This window comes from Tenrec ecaudatus, chromosome Y (assembly GCF_050624435.1).
Source record: "Tenrec ecaudatus isolate mTenEca1 chromosome Y, mTenEca1.hap1, whole genome shotgun sequence".
Lineage (NCBI taxonomy): Eukaryota > Metazoa > Chordata > Mammalia > Afrosoricida > Tenrecidae > Tenrec > Tenrec ecaudatus.
In genome coordinates, this window is record NC_134549.1 from 18,088,915 (window position 1) to 18,107,026 (window position 18,112).

At 44.8% G+C, this 18,112-nt stretch overlaps 1 pseudogene; it reads right to left on the reverse strand.

Moving 5' to 3' along the window:
• Positions 1-530: 530 nt before the first annotated feature.
• LOC142435673 (snurportin-1 pseudogene) lies at positions 531-1,459 on the reverse strand (annotated as a pseudogene).
• Between the last annotated feature and the right edge of the window lie 16,653 nt (positions 1,460-18,112).

Below are 18,112 nucleotides of genomic sequence, written 5' to 3' on the forward strand. Positions count from 1 at the left end.
TCTGTATTGAACTACAACACTCTGGGTGATGGGGTATCTATGGGAGTACAAGAAAGTCTTGTCAATACAATGATCAGTAAAATTTTCTCACGAATCACTAATGAAGACGCTGAAGTAGTTTTCCAATCACTTCAGTATGAAATTGACCCAACATGTAGTCAAGCCACATAGATAATTATTGGTAATTGGAGTGAGAAATTAGGAAACAATGAGGTAGGGAAAACAGTTGGAAAATATGGTCTTGGTGATAGAAGGATTCGTGAAATCACAAGGTAAATTTTGCAAGTATACTTTAGACAAACATTGGTCACATTAAGGCAATCTTGTTGACTGATGAATAACCTGACTCCTTCCCCCCTTTCATGTCAGAGAGTCCCAGTAGTCATTTATTTTAAAATATGCTCCTATGTAATCAAAATTAAAACATTTTAATTAATATCATTGTTCCCTTTAATGTTTTAGCCATGATGGTACTATTTTTATTTTATTGACCAGGATGTTGTTATCAAAGCTATACCCTGCAACATTCACTAACTCCAAAGAATAACATTATTAATTTTCCTGGCTGATTTGCAGAAGCTGGTGCCTTGCGTACTCTTGCTGGGTGGTCTGCAGACCAGCGGCACCATGTAAGGCCATAGCCAGCCCACCAGGGGGATGCTGCCCGGGATGTAGTGGATCTTCTTGTGGTAGAAGAGGAGCCCGTCCACCTCAAAAGGGAAGCGTGTGGCCAGCACCTCACACAGCCTCTTGGGGTGCACTGGAAGTTCTGGGCCCCACAAACTAAAAAGGATTGAGCTTTGTTTGCTCTCCCAGGTGGCCTTCCTCGGCTAACTTCACATGCATCCAGTAGAACCAGAAATCAGTGGGGCAGTCATAAACGCGATGTCCCCGCTAACACAACAGGTCCAGAACGTAGTAGGTCTGCTGCACCTCGCTGTGAATGCAGTGCACAATGGTGTCCATGAGCTCTGCCTGCTGCCTCCGGGCAGGAGGGAAGGAAACCTGTCCACACAGTAACCGCTCTTGGTGTAGGTGCTGGTGCAACCCCTGGAGGCCATGATGAGCGCTCTTTTTCCAATGGGGCACAAGACCACAATCCACTCCTGCCCCAAGTCCGTGGGGACATCAATCAGCCACTCAGAGAGCATCAACTGATTGGCAAAGTGCTAGGGGAGTTTCTCGTCAATGTCAACATCCATGTCTTCGTCATCTTTCCTGTGTTCCTCCTCCTCACTCTGCACTCCAGTCCAGTCATCTTCAGCCAGCCTTCTGGCCTGGTTCACAGAGGCGAGTCGCTTGTATTTCTGCAGTTCAAATAACGACGGTGCAGCTCATCCTGCTCCAAGGAACTGCACTTGGGCTTGTACTGGGACAGGAGCGGGTGTGAGGCTGCACATCCGTTCAAATCTCGGGACACAGAGAATCTGCTAGCCAGGGCTGGACTCAGCTCTTCCATCATTCCATCAAACTTTTTGAACAAAATAAATGGCAGCTATGCACGACTGACTTCTGCCTGTGCAATCCACGGAAATCAAGTCCACTACAGAAGTTGGACAAGTGTTTCACTACAAAAGAGACCCTAACACCAAGATAAGTTAAGGACAAAGTGCCTTCGTTTATGAAGGACACAAAGATGCAGACACATTAGGGTCGCCATTCCCATGAAGTCTTCATACCATCAGACTAATCAAACACGGGATTTTACTTCACTAAGTCCTGGAATACAGGCAGCTGTACAAATTCATGAGTAATTGTAAGACCACTAATCACAATAAGAGGGGGATTATGGAAGCCATAGGAGGACCAAGATTGGGACACATAGTTTATGTTCTAAAGACTTTGGCACTTTCAAATGAAGCAATTGAGCAAGATGCTAGGGTAGGACTCCTGATTATGCAACCTACAGTCCTGTCCATCAAGGACATGCCCAGGGAGCCCTAAAACACTGCTTCTGCCTGGACCATCTTTAGAAGCATGCAAGTAATGCAATTTCCAATGCACCCTACCAGAGGGCAAGATGAACAACTTCATTGTTACATGATCTCAAGGCATTTCCAGAAGTGGTTTTTGATTTGGGGTTTTTGTTTTGTTTTTGACATTGGAAAGTTATGTGTAACATCCAAAAACTTAGTGCTGAGACATAAGCCCTAACTTAAGAGATTTTGGAGGAGGTCATTATGTGCAGTCAAAAATGAAGCTGGGGCCATGAAGATGAAGAAATGAATCAACTACGTGAGAGCACAAATATAACCTGAGATCCATCCCACATGAATGGCAAGGCCATCTCAAGAACAGATAGGATTGAGTGAACACTAACAGCAGGAAACTGGACCAGCTGTGTGATGACATCAATAACATCATGTATGAAGAAAGCAAAGTCCTCCACAAGACACAAAAGGTAGAATGACAAAAGTGGACATCTAAGAGACTCTGAATCCTGCCATTGGTAGAAATGTAACTAAAGCAAATGGAAGAAATGATAAAAGAATGCTGAACAGAACATTTCAAAGAGCAACTTCAGGAGAAAAATTAAAATATTAACATGAAACATGATGCCCAAGGGGGAATCCTTCAAGTTATAGTGGTGAGAACATCGAGAATGTCATTCGGTAGATGTGGCACAGAAAAGAGAAGTGGGAATAGGCTCACACCCCAGGAAAGCTTGGCCTGACTTTATCCAAAGAAACATAGTCAGACAGGCATTTTCTGCACAGCTTTCAGTTAATAGCTTTGTAATCAAGAGGGTCTTATTCATCCACCAGGTGAGAATTGACCACAGAAGACTAAGCTATCTCTGGTTTACATGTCTAGGACATGTTTGTCTACCCTCCTTAAATTTTCTGTTTTAAGGGTTTGTGGTGGGGGTGTGAGAGGGTTGAATAGTAAGGGTTCAACTTACTCTTCAGACACGAGAGTCTCAGCAGCAGTGCTGTGGGTCCACAAAAATGACGGCCACTAAAACGCCTTGATAATTTAGAAGAGTTGTTATTCAGTTGTCACCCGACATTGAGAATCTAAAAGAAATTCCAGGATTGAAGTCTTGAGTGGATATTTAAGTCCATCATTAAAAGCAAACACTCACTTAGAATCTGTCTATAATTATTAAGCAAGCACAAGGTTTGCACTAAAGTGCATTCTCTCAAACAAAGAGTAAAAGGAGCTTCTTGCCACTGTCAATGCAGATGAATGGAAACCACACAGGACAGAGTAAACCACCCCTGTGGGATTCCACGACTGTAATTCTGAATGGGAGAAGAAAGCCCCATCTTTCTCCCCTTTTTAAAATACAGGTATCACTGAATTGGCCATTCCATTTCACCTCAGTGGACGGGATCACCTACTTGGGGACCACTATTATATGTCTTTATGGGAGCAGGCTCTCATCACTCTGAACTGGAAACAGCGGTGGTTCTGAAGACTCCAACAGTTGATTAATAGATGAATAACTCCACACTGGAGCCCATCCCCCAAACTGACACCCTTCTTTACCTGCCACACTACAGAGAATCATGATCTCAGCAAGATGATACATTTAAAAAGAGGACCTGATGCAAAGGGCTTAAGTGGAGAGCAAATGCTTTGAGAATGATTGGGGCAGGGAATGTGCGGATGTGCTTTATACAATTTATGTGTATATATATGTATGGATTGTGATAAGAGTTGTATGAGCAGCTGATAAAATGTATTGTAAAAAGATGATACATTTAATGAACCATTGCACAAAAGCAAGCTATTAAGATGCATCAAGTCCCTGAATAGGTACTGAGTTGTGAAGGAGATAGAGGGTAAGCACAACCCCCTGATCTGTTTACCCTGATTAGACTGGGTAGAGCAAATATATTTATATGTTCATAATGCAATATTGAATGCACTCAAATCACATAGGCCTCAAAGAAAGACAAGTTTGGAATGCCACACCTCAACCTCTAGGACCTTCCCCACTTAGCACCTCAGAACTATTTAGAGAATTTTCCTGTGACTCCCTATTTCAAATCACCATTGGAAAGGTTAACAAGGCTCAGATTTTAATCTTGACTCTTATCTTTGATCAAGTATTTCCAGTGGGTGATGAATCCAAGATGGCAGGTCAAAGGACAAACTTTTCCCAAGGGTGTTGAGACCAACAATTTCCATAGATACAGAGATAATGTCAGGATTAGGTCTCAAGTCTCCAAACATTCAGGACAGAGGAAGGGTCCAGGCCCAGAACAAAGGAGAGAGCTTTCAGAGTCATTTTAACTCATAAAACCACACCCACAAGATAGCTAGCTTCCCCATCATTGGCTGTTCACAGTAGGTCTCAGCAGGGAAGTGATGGTATTTTTGGTCGTTTTATCCTCCAGGCTGATGCCATCCTAACAGAACACACCCTTTGCGTCCAGACCCAGCCCTGTTGAGATAAACGGTCAGCCATCAAACCTCACCCCCTGTGATTGATAGTACATAGAACATTTTGAGGAGATGTGTCAGCAGATGAGAGTGGATTAAGCAATTGGTTACAGAAATGGCTCTAGTCCACAGATTGTCACATATGCAAAATAATACCCTTATTGATATTCATTTGTGTAACTCATTTCCCATAGCACAAACACACTTGTACTGTGTCTCTTCCAACATAGAGCCAACTTATGGGAAAGAGTAAAAGTGCCTCCTTGGCTGCCTACAGACTGTTGATCTCTCCAGGGGTAGATGACCTCATCAAGCCCCACAGATTGCCAGGTAGGTTGGAATGAGTACCCTGGTGGCAATCATCCCAATGCTTTACCAAGCATGCCACATCAATTGCATTTATCTGGAGCACTGCAGGGATGATTGGATCACATTGGGCATGTTTAAAGCATGGACCTCTTGAGAAGAGCACAGTATATTCTCTTCTCAACGGCTCTTATGTAAGAAGCATTACCAATTAGGGTTTATAAAACAAGGAAACATCATTTTCTTACTGTTTAGGTAGGTGGAATCCAACTTCAGGACCTCACCTGGAAGATAAGGTTCTCTCCCCGTGGGTTCTGAGGTACCTTCCTTATATCCTTGCAACATCTGTGGGATGCTAGATCCTGGCCAGACTTTCTCTCCCATCTGCATCAGGAAGTGCTTCAAGTCTGGCTGCCTTCCAGCTAGTTGGGTTGCATCATTTGCATTTGGTAGGATGTGTGCTTGTTCTTCCAATCCTAAACTTCCACTCCAAACAGAGATGCTTACATACTTTCCACACTGATGAAATTCGTGACCTCAGCAAGTTGACACAGATCTTGTACCCTTGCACATAGGCAAGTTATAAAGACGTATCAAGGACCCTCAATGGGTATGGAGGTGTGAAAGATAGAGGGCAGTGGTTCTCAACCGTCCTAATGCGCGACCCTTTAATAGAGTTCCTCATGTTGAGGTGACCTGCCCAACCATAAGATTATTTCCCTTGCTACTTCATAACTGTCATTTTGCTATTGATATGAATTGGACGACCTCTAAAAAAGGATCCTTTGAGACCCCAAAGGGGTCAAGACACACAGGTTGAGAACCTATGTATTATAGAAGGTAAGCAATACACTCTAATTTTTGTATTGTTTCTATTGAGCAGAGCAAGTAAATACATAGGTGAATAATACAACATAGAACACATTCACTTCACCCAAAATGGAAACATGACCGTGTTGTGTTTCACAGGCCCATTATACAAGAACTAATTGCAATACATGTAAGGTTTTCACAAACATAAATCCATTCTTTACTAATATCCCTTGTAGAAGGCTAAACGTAGGGGACTCCCTGTAGGAAATGACTGTATCTCTTTGTCATCATTGTACATTTGGAGTCCTGGCTCTCCACCTCCTATGTGTTTAGCCCAAGATGTTTCCAGACAGTCTGAGACTTCTCACATGAACCACCTGGTCCAAACAGGAGGCAAATCAGTGCAGGCTGAGCAGTTCCAGCTGCAAAACACTGCCACACTGTGGACACAGTCTTGTTGCACCCGTTTGAAGATATCCTCAAAAAGAGCAAGTTAAGGACAAGCGTCAATAGACCCTGGCTGCCTCCAAGGCAGAAACTGTGCATGATAACAAAGTATGGATAGCCATGAGAAGGGGCATTCCCAATACTTCTCCTTTCTTCTGCTATTCAGTTAAACACTTATCAATGGTACTATCCCGGCTTTACTCTGGTTGCTCTATGCTTCATATGCTTTTGGGCAGCCTCTGGTTTTAAGTAGTTCCAGGTCTGGGTGTATGAGGTCAGAGGAAGCATGAGGTAGCATTTGATAGCTTTTGTTTTCTGACCCACCAGCTTCTCTCATTCTGTTAACTTTAGAATTAGTCCATTGACCTTGGGTGAGGTTATTCATATGTATATTCCAGAAATAATGACTCATGTTTGCACGTGTTGTGTGAGAGTGTGTAACTGTATTGTGTTAAGCTTCTTTGTTCTTCATGTATGACATTTTTGCGTGGGGTGTGGCTCTCCATGTGTGTGTTGGTGCTTGTTAGGAAATTCTGACTTCATACTTGTGTGTGGTTGTCACTGATATTTTTCTCACAGTATATCATGTTGTGCTTTTTGTGGCGGTGGTGTTGTATTTTGATTTCATTTCTTCTTGATTGTGAATTTTATTTCTCCCTCTTATTAGATCAATATGTGTTCCAGGAAACAGAATGATAATCTCTTTACAGAGAAAAGTACCAATCACATATGAGGGGAAATACAAGAATTCCCAGACTAGAAGTGCAGTTCTTTGCCCCATGGCTTTGCTGGGTTGGAATGGGCTTGATGGCCAAGAGTGAGGTTGGGGACAGTGACCCATCTTTGTGTTGAGAGATCAGGCTTCGTCCATCACAATTAGCCTTTGTAATAATCACTTACAACAGAATCCTGTCCGTAGTTCCCTCTACCTTTCCTTTCTCAGAACAGTCGTGATCCTCAGCAGTTTCTCATTAAAAACCCATGGTTTGCTGAGAGATCTCAATTAATTCACTGCAGCACATAGGATTTTAAGGGATTAAGGGTTTTGACGAGGATATTTAATCATTTAACAGTGATAGAAGCAACACCAACCAGAAGTAATTGTCTTATGATGTTGTGTGAAGCCCAAATTCAGGGCATCTACCTGAGAGAATGCTCTGTCTTCTTTTGGGTGTAGGACCGGTTCCCTGTATACTGATAGCATATGAGAGTGTGAACTGAATGTGAAATCTGACGGTATTTTAGCATCTGGCTTTACCTGGGTCTAGGTAGATCACTGGGAAGGTATTGCCAATCCAGAGTCACACCCTGATCCACACCCTTTCCTGGCTGCAGACAGCTATGTATTCTATCAGCAGGGTGTTCTGTCCTTGAATCCCATGAGAGATGAAAGTTCTGTTTAGCCACACCTCAGAGAAACTCGCTTCCTTTCTATTTCCTTGGGGTTGTGAAGGGATGAGTGCTTGGATATGCCAGACACAGCTGCCCCATGTAGCTCCTGACCTCCCATCTCCTTTCTTTCTGCAGGGAGATCAGGCTTCTCTCTGCTCACTTCTCTAAAATATCTTGGGAGATGAAAGGATCAGGATCGACACCTCAAGAAACTCCCCCGACATCCACGTGACATAAATTGAGGAGGGACTAAGGAGTACTATCCCACCCTGATCCTTCTACTAAGGAATGTCTTCACACAGGATTCCATTATAACAGATCCATTCATGGAAGCCACATTATTTCACAAAACAATAACACAAACCAAACTCAGGTGCAAAGGCAATGAGGACAGAAAGATATAGTGAACTACAAGTCTCCCCGTGTCTCTATACCCTGTTTATGTTGAGTAGAGCAACTGAATGCACTCGGATGAACACATCCTGGAATGCATGCAGCTCCTGCAAAACAGAAAGACTGGTATTCAAAATGTGATCTTCTGGTTTGCATCCCAAAAGATAAACTATTGATACAGTGCAGCATCCCATGATGTGCACCACCCCTCCATGGTTTCTGAGGGCGTAATTAGTGCCTGGAGCATGGAACATGTACTTCTCTGTGGAGCACCTGGTGGGAGTACCCTGTAGATCCGTTCCAGGATCCCACGTTGTCTCAGAAAAAATAAAATACACCAAACTCAGCGAGATTGCATCTGTTCCACCTCCTTGCCAGCCTGCAGGACACATCAAGATGGATCCCTAGTTGCCTCCCGGCTGAACTTGACCGGTTCTCAATCGATGAGTCGCGACCCCTTTAGTGGTTGAACGATCCTTTCACAGGGGTTCCCTAAGACTATTGGAAAACACATATTTCTGAAGGTCTTAGCAACAGAGACACCGCTCCTCTATTCGTCCCCTGGGTTGTCTGTCCACATGCACATACGCCCACATACTAGTGCCAGGTGTGAAGACAGTTACCCATGCTACACCATGCTTCAAGACCAAATGTCATCTATTTGTAATTAGAAGTAATTATTTCACATAGCATGATTACGTATTGTTTTGTGATTAATGGCTATCCTTTAATTATGTTCCATTTGTGAAATGAAATTTCTATGTGTCTGATGTTTACATTATGATTCATACACTAACAAAATTACCATTATGATGTAGTAAGAAACATTATTTTATGGTTGGGCGTCATCCCAGTAGAAGGAACTGTTTATATGATCGCGATATTTGGAAGGTTGAGAACCAATGCTATGCATCATAGGCTCCCGGGCTTATTGTTATCACTCCATGACCCCTTCCCAGGAACACAGAAAGAATATGCACACTCTTGCTGACAACTGAAAACTTATTTCCCGTAGCTTATGATGCAGGTTAAGGTATCACAAAATCTTTCTCCCATTATACAAAGAATAATTGCAAACTCTGTAAGGATTCAACAAACATAAATTCATTCTTCCCTACTATTCCTTGGTAGAAAGATAAACTTAGGGGACTGCCTGCAGGTCAGTGGTTCTCAACCTTCTTGATGCCATGACCCTTTAATAGAGTTCCTCGTGTTGTGGTGACACCAACCATCAAATTATTTTCATTGTTACTAACTTAATGTAATCCGCTACTGTTCTGCATCATAATGTGAATATCTGATAGTCGGGATGTATTTTCATTGTTACAAATTGAACACAATGAAGCAGAGTGATTAATCACAAACAATATGTAATTATGTACTGTGAAATATTTACGTGTTTTCCGATGGTCTGAGGCCACCCCTGTGAAAGGATTGTTTGACCCCCACAGGGGTCGCGCCCCACAGGTTGAGAACCACTTGTGTAGGGGATGACTGTATCTGTCTGTTGGCATTGGGGCAAAGTCTTTGTCATGATTCCACATTTGGCGTCCTGACATTCCGCCTCCTGTTCCCTCAGAATATGTGTTGAGTCCAAAATATTTACAGAGAGTCTGAGACTTCTCACATGAACAATCCGGTCCAAATAAGAAGCAAACGAGTTCAGGCTGAACTGTTGCCGCTGGACAACACCACCACACCGTGCACACAGTCTTGTTGCACCAGTTTGAAGAAATCCTCAAAAAGAGCAAGTTAAGGCCAAGCGTCAATAGACTCTGGCTGCCTCCAAACACAGAGACTGTGTGCATCGTGACCAATGAAGGATAGCGATGAGAAGAAGGGGCATTCCAAAACACTTCGTCATTGCACAGTTACGTTGGAGAAAAAAGTTTGGGAACACAACAAGGAAATAGTGGATGATTTCTAATCGTCACAGGTGTGCCAAAAGGACAAGCATATGTGTCTTGAAAGAAATGTGACCCGATTGCTGCTTACAGGCCTAGATGATGGGGCTCCAATTGACATACATTGGACCTGTTTTGGGGAGAGATCAGTCCCTGGAGAAGGACAGAGAGACTAAAGAAGTCCCTTGACGTGATGGAATGAAGGGGTGACTGCATCATTGGCCTCAAACTTACAAACAGTCATGAGGATGGAAACGGAGTGTGCAGGCTTTCCTTCTGTCACTCATAGGGTCCCAGTGCATCGGAGGTGACTCAATGACACAGAACAACAGCAACGTTGCAATCACTGATTTCACACTGTTCTCTGTGAGATAACGGGGCTGTGCACATCCCTCCACGGTGATCAGAGGGCAGGCATGGGAGCTTTAACCCACCTGTGATCAGCGCAAATGGGCTGTGTGATTCCGCTGTCAGCTCTAGTCTACAACAAAGCAGGTGTGCACAACTGAAACTGCGATGCGATTCCATCATTTAGCACAGGGCTATATTATTTACAACTACTGGATTGAACGGAAGGTGAGGAACGTCAATGGGCACTGACTTAGATGCTTGCTTGTTGGGACGTAAAACTTTAAGACCCCTGACATTGTTCTTTTGAGACCCAGGCACCCATGAGTTCCTTCCTTATACTTTGCTATTGCACTTATATCTTCAGAGATCTCTTCTCTTGAGGGTGTGGAGCATCAAGCAGGAAGTTGTCCTGAGAGCTGATTGTTCTTTCACTGGGGTGAGAATGAAGTGCAAACTCACTCACCACTCATGTATCTAAAATTTATATATGTCTCTGATTCACCTTAGAAAAATCATTGTCACTTTATGTCAGGGAACGTTATCAATCACCCTGCTGGGCATCACTTCCATTACCCTAAAGACATTGCTGTCTTAGAGAGACTATATTCGGCATCGTAGAAATGTCCCTTTGAGTCTCCAAGGAATCTACAGCCTAGCTATATTTGATTGTATATATATATGGTAATGCATACATATAGATAGAGTGTTAGATAGATAGATAGATAGATAGATAGATAGATAGATAGATAGATAGATAGATAGATAGAAAATTTTATTGGGAGAACTCTTATGCCTCTTATAAGAATCCATACATCAATTGTATCAAGCACTTTTGTACATGTGTCGCCGCCACCGTTTTCAAAACATTGTATCAGACTTGAGCGCCTGCTATCAGCTCCTCTTTTTTCCCAACTTTTCCCCTATCTCCAACCCTCGTGGGTCCATGATAAATTTAAAATTATTATTATTTTCACATCTTACACTGTCTGCTCTCTCCCCTCACCCATTTTTCAGTTGTTCACCTCCCACAGGGGTGGGGTGGGTTATACATCCATCCTTGTGATCGGCTGCCACTCTCCTTCACTTCTGCCCACACCTCACCCCTACCCTAATGGTATCGCTAGTCCCATGATTGTTCCTGAAGTTTTATCTGTCCAGGGTTCATTGTGCTGAGAGCTCTCATCTGTCCCAGTGCCTTCCTGGAAATAGTCAATCCCATATTTCCATGTGGGAGAAAATTGTGGTTTTGAACTGTCATCTTTCTGGATAACAGCCCAACACATAAGTTGTTACACCATTAGGGCTCTAAAATATATACAATTACATCACTACCAAACTACAGAAAATCCTATCCCATGCAAGCAGACAGAGAGAAAGCCCCACCACAAGTAGTTGAGATAAGGACAAAAGACAAGAGAGACAGCTGCTGCAGGAACCGTGAGTGCAGAAAGATACAGGGGTGATGAGCTCCGACGTCCTTATACCCTGTTGATGTTGAGTACAGCAACCAAGTGCACTCTGACGACTGCACCCTGTATGCACTCAGCCCATGCAACATAGGAAGACTTATGTTCAAGCTCTGAACTCCTGGTTTGTATATCGATACAAACACTGGCAACAGCCACCCTGTCCATCATAGGCAGTCATCCATCTCTGATATCTGAGGTCATAAATGTTGTTTGAAGCAGATAAATTCGTCCTTCCCTGTGGAGCACCTGGTGGGATTATTCTACAGATCTTGTGCTTATCTGCCCAGTACTTTCTTCAAAGCCCCACCTGGGATAAGGTGCTATGCAACGATGCAATAGGGTTCCCCAAATGACATCAGGAAATAACTGAAGTATCCCCTAGGAGCATTACTGAAACCAGGCGTCCTGGTACTTGGGAAGTTTGCCAAAGCCCAGCTTTGAACGGGATAATATTGGAGGAGATAAAGAGGGAGACCAGTACCCCCAAAAGTGGATGCCCATTTCTGCTCAGTGTGCAACCTCAAACCATGTCATGAATAATTAATGTTCAGTAAGCCTGAAAGAGAAATCAATGCCACAATGAATGGCTTTACGGAGAGATGTTTATTTGAACGCATTGTACAGAAATTTACACGTGTCTTTGAACAATGGGTTTCAGTTGGTTGGAAGGAAAGGGGCTGGTCTCTTCTCGACAAGGGAGGTTCCTGAATTTCTTGGAGAGTTTGCTAGGTCGTGGAATCCAGGTTGCACTGAATCGAGAAGGAGGCCAAGGCCAGACCTTCAATTCCAAAAACATGGTGCCGTCCTGCCATCCTTTATTGAGGGGGGTCAGCATCCAGTCTGCGGGAATCTTTCTTTCAATGCCTTCTACAAGTCAGGTGTGAAGCAAGTGAGGGTGGACTTGGGTGAGGGTGATATCTGATGCATCCTGAAATCTTCACATCTGAAGGCGACTTTATCACAGAGAAGATTCGTGATCCTCGTGTACCTCAAGAAGAAATCACTTAGGCATAGGGAACATGAACGCTTTACATATGGGGTAAGGCACCCACAGCTGGACGTTTTGGATTGACAAGATAGCATGAAGGAGATGATGGAATCAGCTGTCCATTTGGATGAGGATGGCATGCAATGATCTGTTAGTACCTCTGTGGTTACAGAATTCCACAGAATTGACCCCGTTGGGCATCAGGATCACCATCAAATTATCCATGACAGGGAGGAGAGCTTCCAAGTCCAGGTTTCCCTGGGGGCCCACGTAGCAATGCAGTGGGACAGGGAGCTCCAAGAACTTGCACAAAGGGGGGGTGTGCTGCAGCAGCTCCTGCAGAACATCCCAGGACACGGGGTTTCCACATAACATCAAGGTGACCAGCTGGGAGCAGCGGCCCAGTGCATTCTGCAAGGCCCTGAGGTCAGGGTCTTGGATCCCACAGCCAGCTAAGTTCAGGTGCATAAGGGTGGTGGAGACAATCTCTAGCAGACCCGGAAGGAATGCATAACTTGAGCTAGGCCTGAATACACCACAAAATACCAGGGTCCTTAGGCGGCTGGTACAGGGGCATAAAGACAGGTAAGTCAAGTCCTCGTCCAAAAGCACACAATCAGTCAGGCTGAGGGTCAGCAAGGGAGATGGCAAGCGTGTGAGCAGCCGGATGAGGCAGCCCCTGGGCAGGCAGGCAGATTCCAGGAAGAGGTGCTGGAGCTGATGCAGATTGAGGAGCTGAGAGGTGAATTGGGCAAGGAGTTGCTCCACGTTGCAGTCTTTGCCACAGTCCTTGCAACCCAAGATGACTCCAGAGAGAAAGAGGGTCTGCAGGTGACCCATCTGCGCCAAGTAAGGAGCAAACCAGTTGAGGCTGTGCAGGTCCCATTTGCCATGAATTTCCACCTCCTGGACACAGTCCAGCTGCACCACCTTCAGGATGTCCCCAAGAATGTGAAGTTGTGGGAGAGGTCCAAGAAACGCCACCTTCCTGCAGCACAGTGTTGGCAGGGCCTTCTTCTGCTTGACCCTTTCAATCAGGAAGGTGAGCAGTACCTCTGAGGTAGCTTCCTCAAACCACAGGTCTGTGAGCACCTCCACGGAGGTCAGGGGCTGGTGCTTCCCTCCTGATCTGGAATGGGGTCCTTTTTCCATCTGAATTCTGCGGGGTGTGTCTTCAGGCTCTTCTGATGACATCACAGAGTCAGTAGATGGGGCTCCAGCCCAGACATTCCAGAAGTTGGTGCCAGTGTGCAGCTGTAAATCCAACACTTTCAGTTTGCATCTCCTGTGCTGAGCATTCTGGGCAAGCAGGATGTCAAGGCCATCGAGTGCAGCCTTTAAGATGAGCTCTCGAAACACACAATCCTCCAACAGAGCCCCAAGTGGGAGCTGTGTGAAGGGCCAGTAGTGCACCATGGCCTTCACCACCTCACTGTGTCCCTTGGCAACGGCTGCCATGAACAAGGGAGGGAAGAACTGTGTGGGCAGCCACTCAAGAGCGGCAATGGCTGAGGCCTCATTCTGCAACACGCCCTGGATGGTCAGGTCTTGGAGCCTGAATGGGTTCCTGCTGCTCATGGTGATCAGTCTGCTCCAAGAGGATTCCTCACCTGTGGATGGGAAAACAGGTCTGCTCAGATCTCAAGGAGAGCCATTCTCTGGAACCCGCCATCCGACAACCGTGTCCTTCTCCCATGTTAGCCTCAGAATCATTTTCAAATAGAGGGCTTTCATGTTAATGATACATATTTCACGCACAGTGGCAGGGACTGAGAAGGCTCAGATTTCATTCCTGACTCTTACCCTTGATAGCTAGTGGCTAACGAATCCAAGCTGGGCAACTCAGATGACAGGCTTCTTCTTCAAAGGACGTTGAGACTGACAACTCCCAGAGAAGCAGGAGGGATGGCAAGATTCTGTCTCAAGTTCCCAAACCTTCAGGTCAGAAGACTGGCCTAGGAGAGAACAAAGATCATTAGCTTTCAGAGAGTCCTTTTAAATCATATGACCACCCCCACAAAGACGCTATCTTCACCCTCATGGGTTGATCGCAGTAGGGCTCAGCATGGAATTTTGACTTTGGAAATCTGCTCAACCAGGTTGATGCCATCAGAACTGACCAACCCCTGAGAATCCAGCCCCAACCCTGTTGACACAAGCCCTCAGCCATCTCTGTGCACACTGTGCGTGAGAGAACATGGAAAACTTTGGAGTGTTAGTAGATTAGAGTGGATTTAGCAATTGTTTCCAGAAAAGGCTGCATCACCAAAATTCTCATATGTGCAGTATAGTTTTTCCTTTGCATTTTCATGTGGGTAGCTCATTTCCCAAAGCAAAACCTTAAACCCACTGACTCTCTTCTGACTTTGAGAAACCTTATGGAAGCGAAATGCCTCTTTGGGTTCCTACGGATTGTCAATCATTCCAAGAGAGCCTGGGCTCATCTATCACCACAGATCAGAATTGAACTGCTGACCTCACGGGGGGGGGGGGGGGGGAGAAACCAAAGCCTAAAAAATATGCAACCGAGATTGCATCCCTCTCGAACACAGTAGGGATTCGTGGACCCCACTGGGTGTCTATGCAGCATTGCTCTCTGGAGAAGAGTGCAGCACGTTCTCTCAGATTTCAAGGGAGATTATGAGAGAAGCGTCACCACCTGGGGGTCTTAAAACCCCCAAGATGTGCTGTCTTATTGTTCATTTGTATACAATCCAAATCCAGGACCTCAGCTCATGGATAGGTTCCTCTCCCTGTGTGTTCTGGCCCAGTTCCTTGTCTTCTTGCAAAATGTCTAGGCTTGACTTGCCTAGGGATCACTGCGTCTCTGAACATCAGCCTTAATGAGCTCAGGAGCTTCACCAAGCAGGGGCTGCAGGTCTACAGAGGCACCCAGATCCAAGTCACCTGTCTTGCTGCAGACAGATCCTGCTTCTCTCTGCCAACTTTTCTCCAATCCCTAGCTGGGTGAATGGTTCTGAATTCACACCTCAGGAACCTCTGCTTATATCAATCTGGTAAAGATTAAGAAAGGATTAAGGAGTGCTATCCTACACAGAATCCTTTCAACTTGGACCAGCTTCCTAAAGGATCCCATCATACCAGATCCAATCAAAGCTACCACAGTTTAATGTAATAAAGGAAATAAACTGAATCCAGTGTCATTTCATGCTATACCCCCTCATGGCTATACTGTAGAACAGGTTACAACTGCTCTCTAGTCCACTCAAGGTTACACATCACAAGCTTGTACATTTCTTGGCCCTCGTGTGAGCCGTCTTCTTAGGAAAACAGAAAAGTTACTCATACACTTTCTGGTCATTGAAACCTTTTGTGGGAAAGCTGAAATAAAGTATCAAAACCTTACTGTCACTGTCCCTGTCCATGAATGGTAGCCACATAGAACAGAGTAAACTGCCCCTACGTGTTTCCAATGCTATAATTAATTAGAACAGAAAGCCCCATATATAAAGTACAGGCATCTCTTTTGCAATGAATGGGCATTCCCATTTAACCTCAGTGGGCAGAATGACCTACTTTGTTTAACGCTGCTGTGTGTCTTTATGGGAGCACACTGACTTCGGTGTGAACTGCAGATTCTGGTGGTTTTGAAGCCTCCAACCCTTGATTGATGGAGGAATAAGCCCACACTGGAGCCCAGCTCCCAAACTGACATCCTTACATACCTGCCACGCTACGGAGCACATGGACCCAGCAAGTTGATACACATAATGGACCATTGCACAAAGACAAGATATTAAGACACATCAAGTCCCTGAATAGATTCTGAGGTGTGAAGGGGATTGAGGGTGAGCAGGACACCTTAATCTGTTTACCCTGCTTATATGGAGTAGAGGAAACACATCCATATGTTCAAAACACAATATAGAAACACTCACTTCACGTAGGTCTCCAAGAGGGCCAAGATGGGTACCCCGTGTACAAACGCCTAGTTCCCTCCCGACTTCATTCCTCAGAACCACTTAGAGAATTTTCTGCTTTCTCCCTATTTCAACTTTCAGTTCCAGAGGCTGGCAAAGCTCACATTTCAGTCTTGGACTCTTACCGGTAATCAAGCAGATACAGTGGATGATGAATCCAAGATGGCAGGTCCAATGGCAGCCTTCTTCCTCAAGTGTGTTGAGACTGACAACTTCCAGAGAAGCAGGAACGATGAAACGATTCTGTCCCAAGTCCCCAAACCTTCAGGTCAGTGGAAGGGTCCAGGTCCAGAACAAAGCTACAGAGCTCTCAGGGAGACCTTTTAAATCATGAGGCCACACCCACAAGGTAGCTCTCTTCCCCGTCATTGGCTGTTCACAGTAAGTCTCAGCTTGGAATTGATGGCATTTTATGAAATCCCATCAACAGGGATGATGCCATTGTAAAGAACCAGGCCCTGAGAATCTGGTCGCAGCCTTGTTAATACAAACTCTCAGCCATCACACCTTCCACACTGTTTTTGAGACAACATAGTAAACTGTGAGGAGTGGGTTAGCTGCTGAGAGTGGATTAAGCAATTGGTTACGAAAAGCCTCTAGCGCCCAGAATCTCACATTTGCCACAGGGTTTTATCCATGTGGATATCCATGTGTGTAATTTATTTCCCAAGGTACAACATTACTTGAATTCTGTGCCTCTTCCAACCTACAGCCAAATATGGGAAAGAATTGAAGTGCCTCTTTAGCTTCCTAATGACTGTCGATCTCTCCAGGAGTAGAGGCCTCATCAAGTCCCTCAGATTGACTGAGAGCTTTGAACCAGTGACTTGGTGGTAAGCACCCCAGTGGATTACCAAACACGAGACCTCAATTGCATGTCCGTAGAGCACAGTAGGGATTATTAGGTCACACTGGCCGTGCTTCAAGGATTGACTTCTGAAAGAGCCCTCTGCATTCTCGTCTCAAGTGCTCTGATGGAAGAAACATCACCAATTAGGGTTCTTAAAACGACAACGTTAATGGTCCCTCTGTTTAGGTAGCTGGGATCCAAATTTAGGGCATCACCTGCAGGAGAAGACTCTCCCTGTGTGCTCTGGGGTGTCTTCCTTTTCTCTTTACAACATCTCTGCTCCGGACCTCCCTTGGCGAGCACTGTGTGTTTGGGTCTCAGCCTTAACTTGGGCCAAGGAGGTTCACCAGGCAGGAACCGCACGTCCAGAGAAGCTCCCTGGTCTAGGTCTCCTTTCTTCTGCTATTCAGTTAAACACTTATCAATAGTACGGTCCTGGCTTTCCTTTGGTTGCTCTATGCTTCATATGGTTTTGGGCGGCCTCTAGTTTTAAGTAGTTTCAGGTCTGTGTGTATGAGGTCTGAGGAAGCATGAGGTAGCATTTAATAGATTATATTATCTGACTCATCTGCTTCTCTCATTCTGTTAACTTTAGAATTAGTCCATTGACCTTGGGTGAGGTTATTGATATGTATATTCCAGAAATTTTGCCTTATGTTTGCACATGTTGTGTGAGAGTGTGTAAGTGTATTGTGTTAAGCTTCCTTGTTCTTCATGTATAACATTTTTGCGTGGGGTGTGGCTCTCCATGTGTGTGTTGGTGCTTGTGAGGAAATGCTGGCTTCAGACTTCTGTGTGGTTGTCACTGATATTTTTCTCACAGTATATCTTTGAGTGCTTTTTGTGGTGGTGGTGTTGTATTTTGA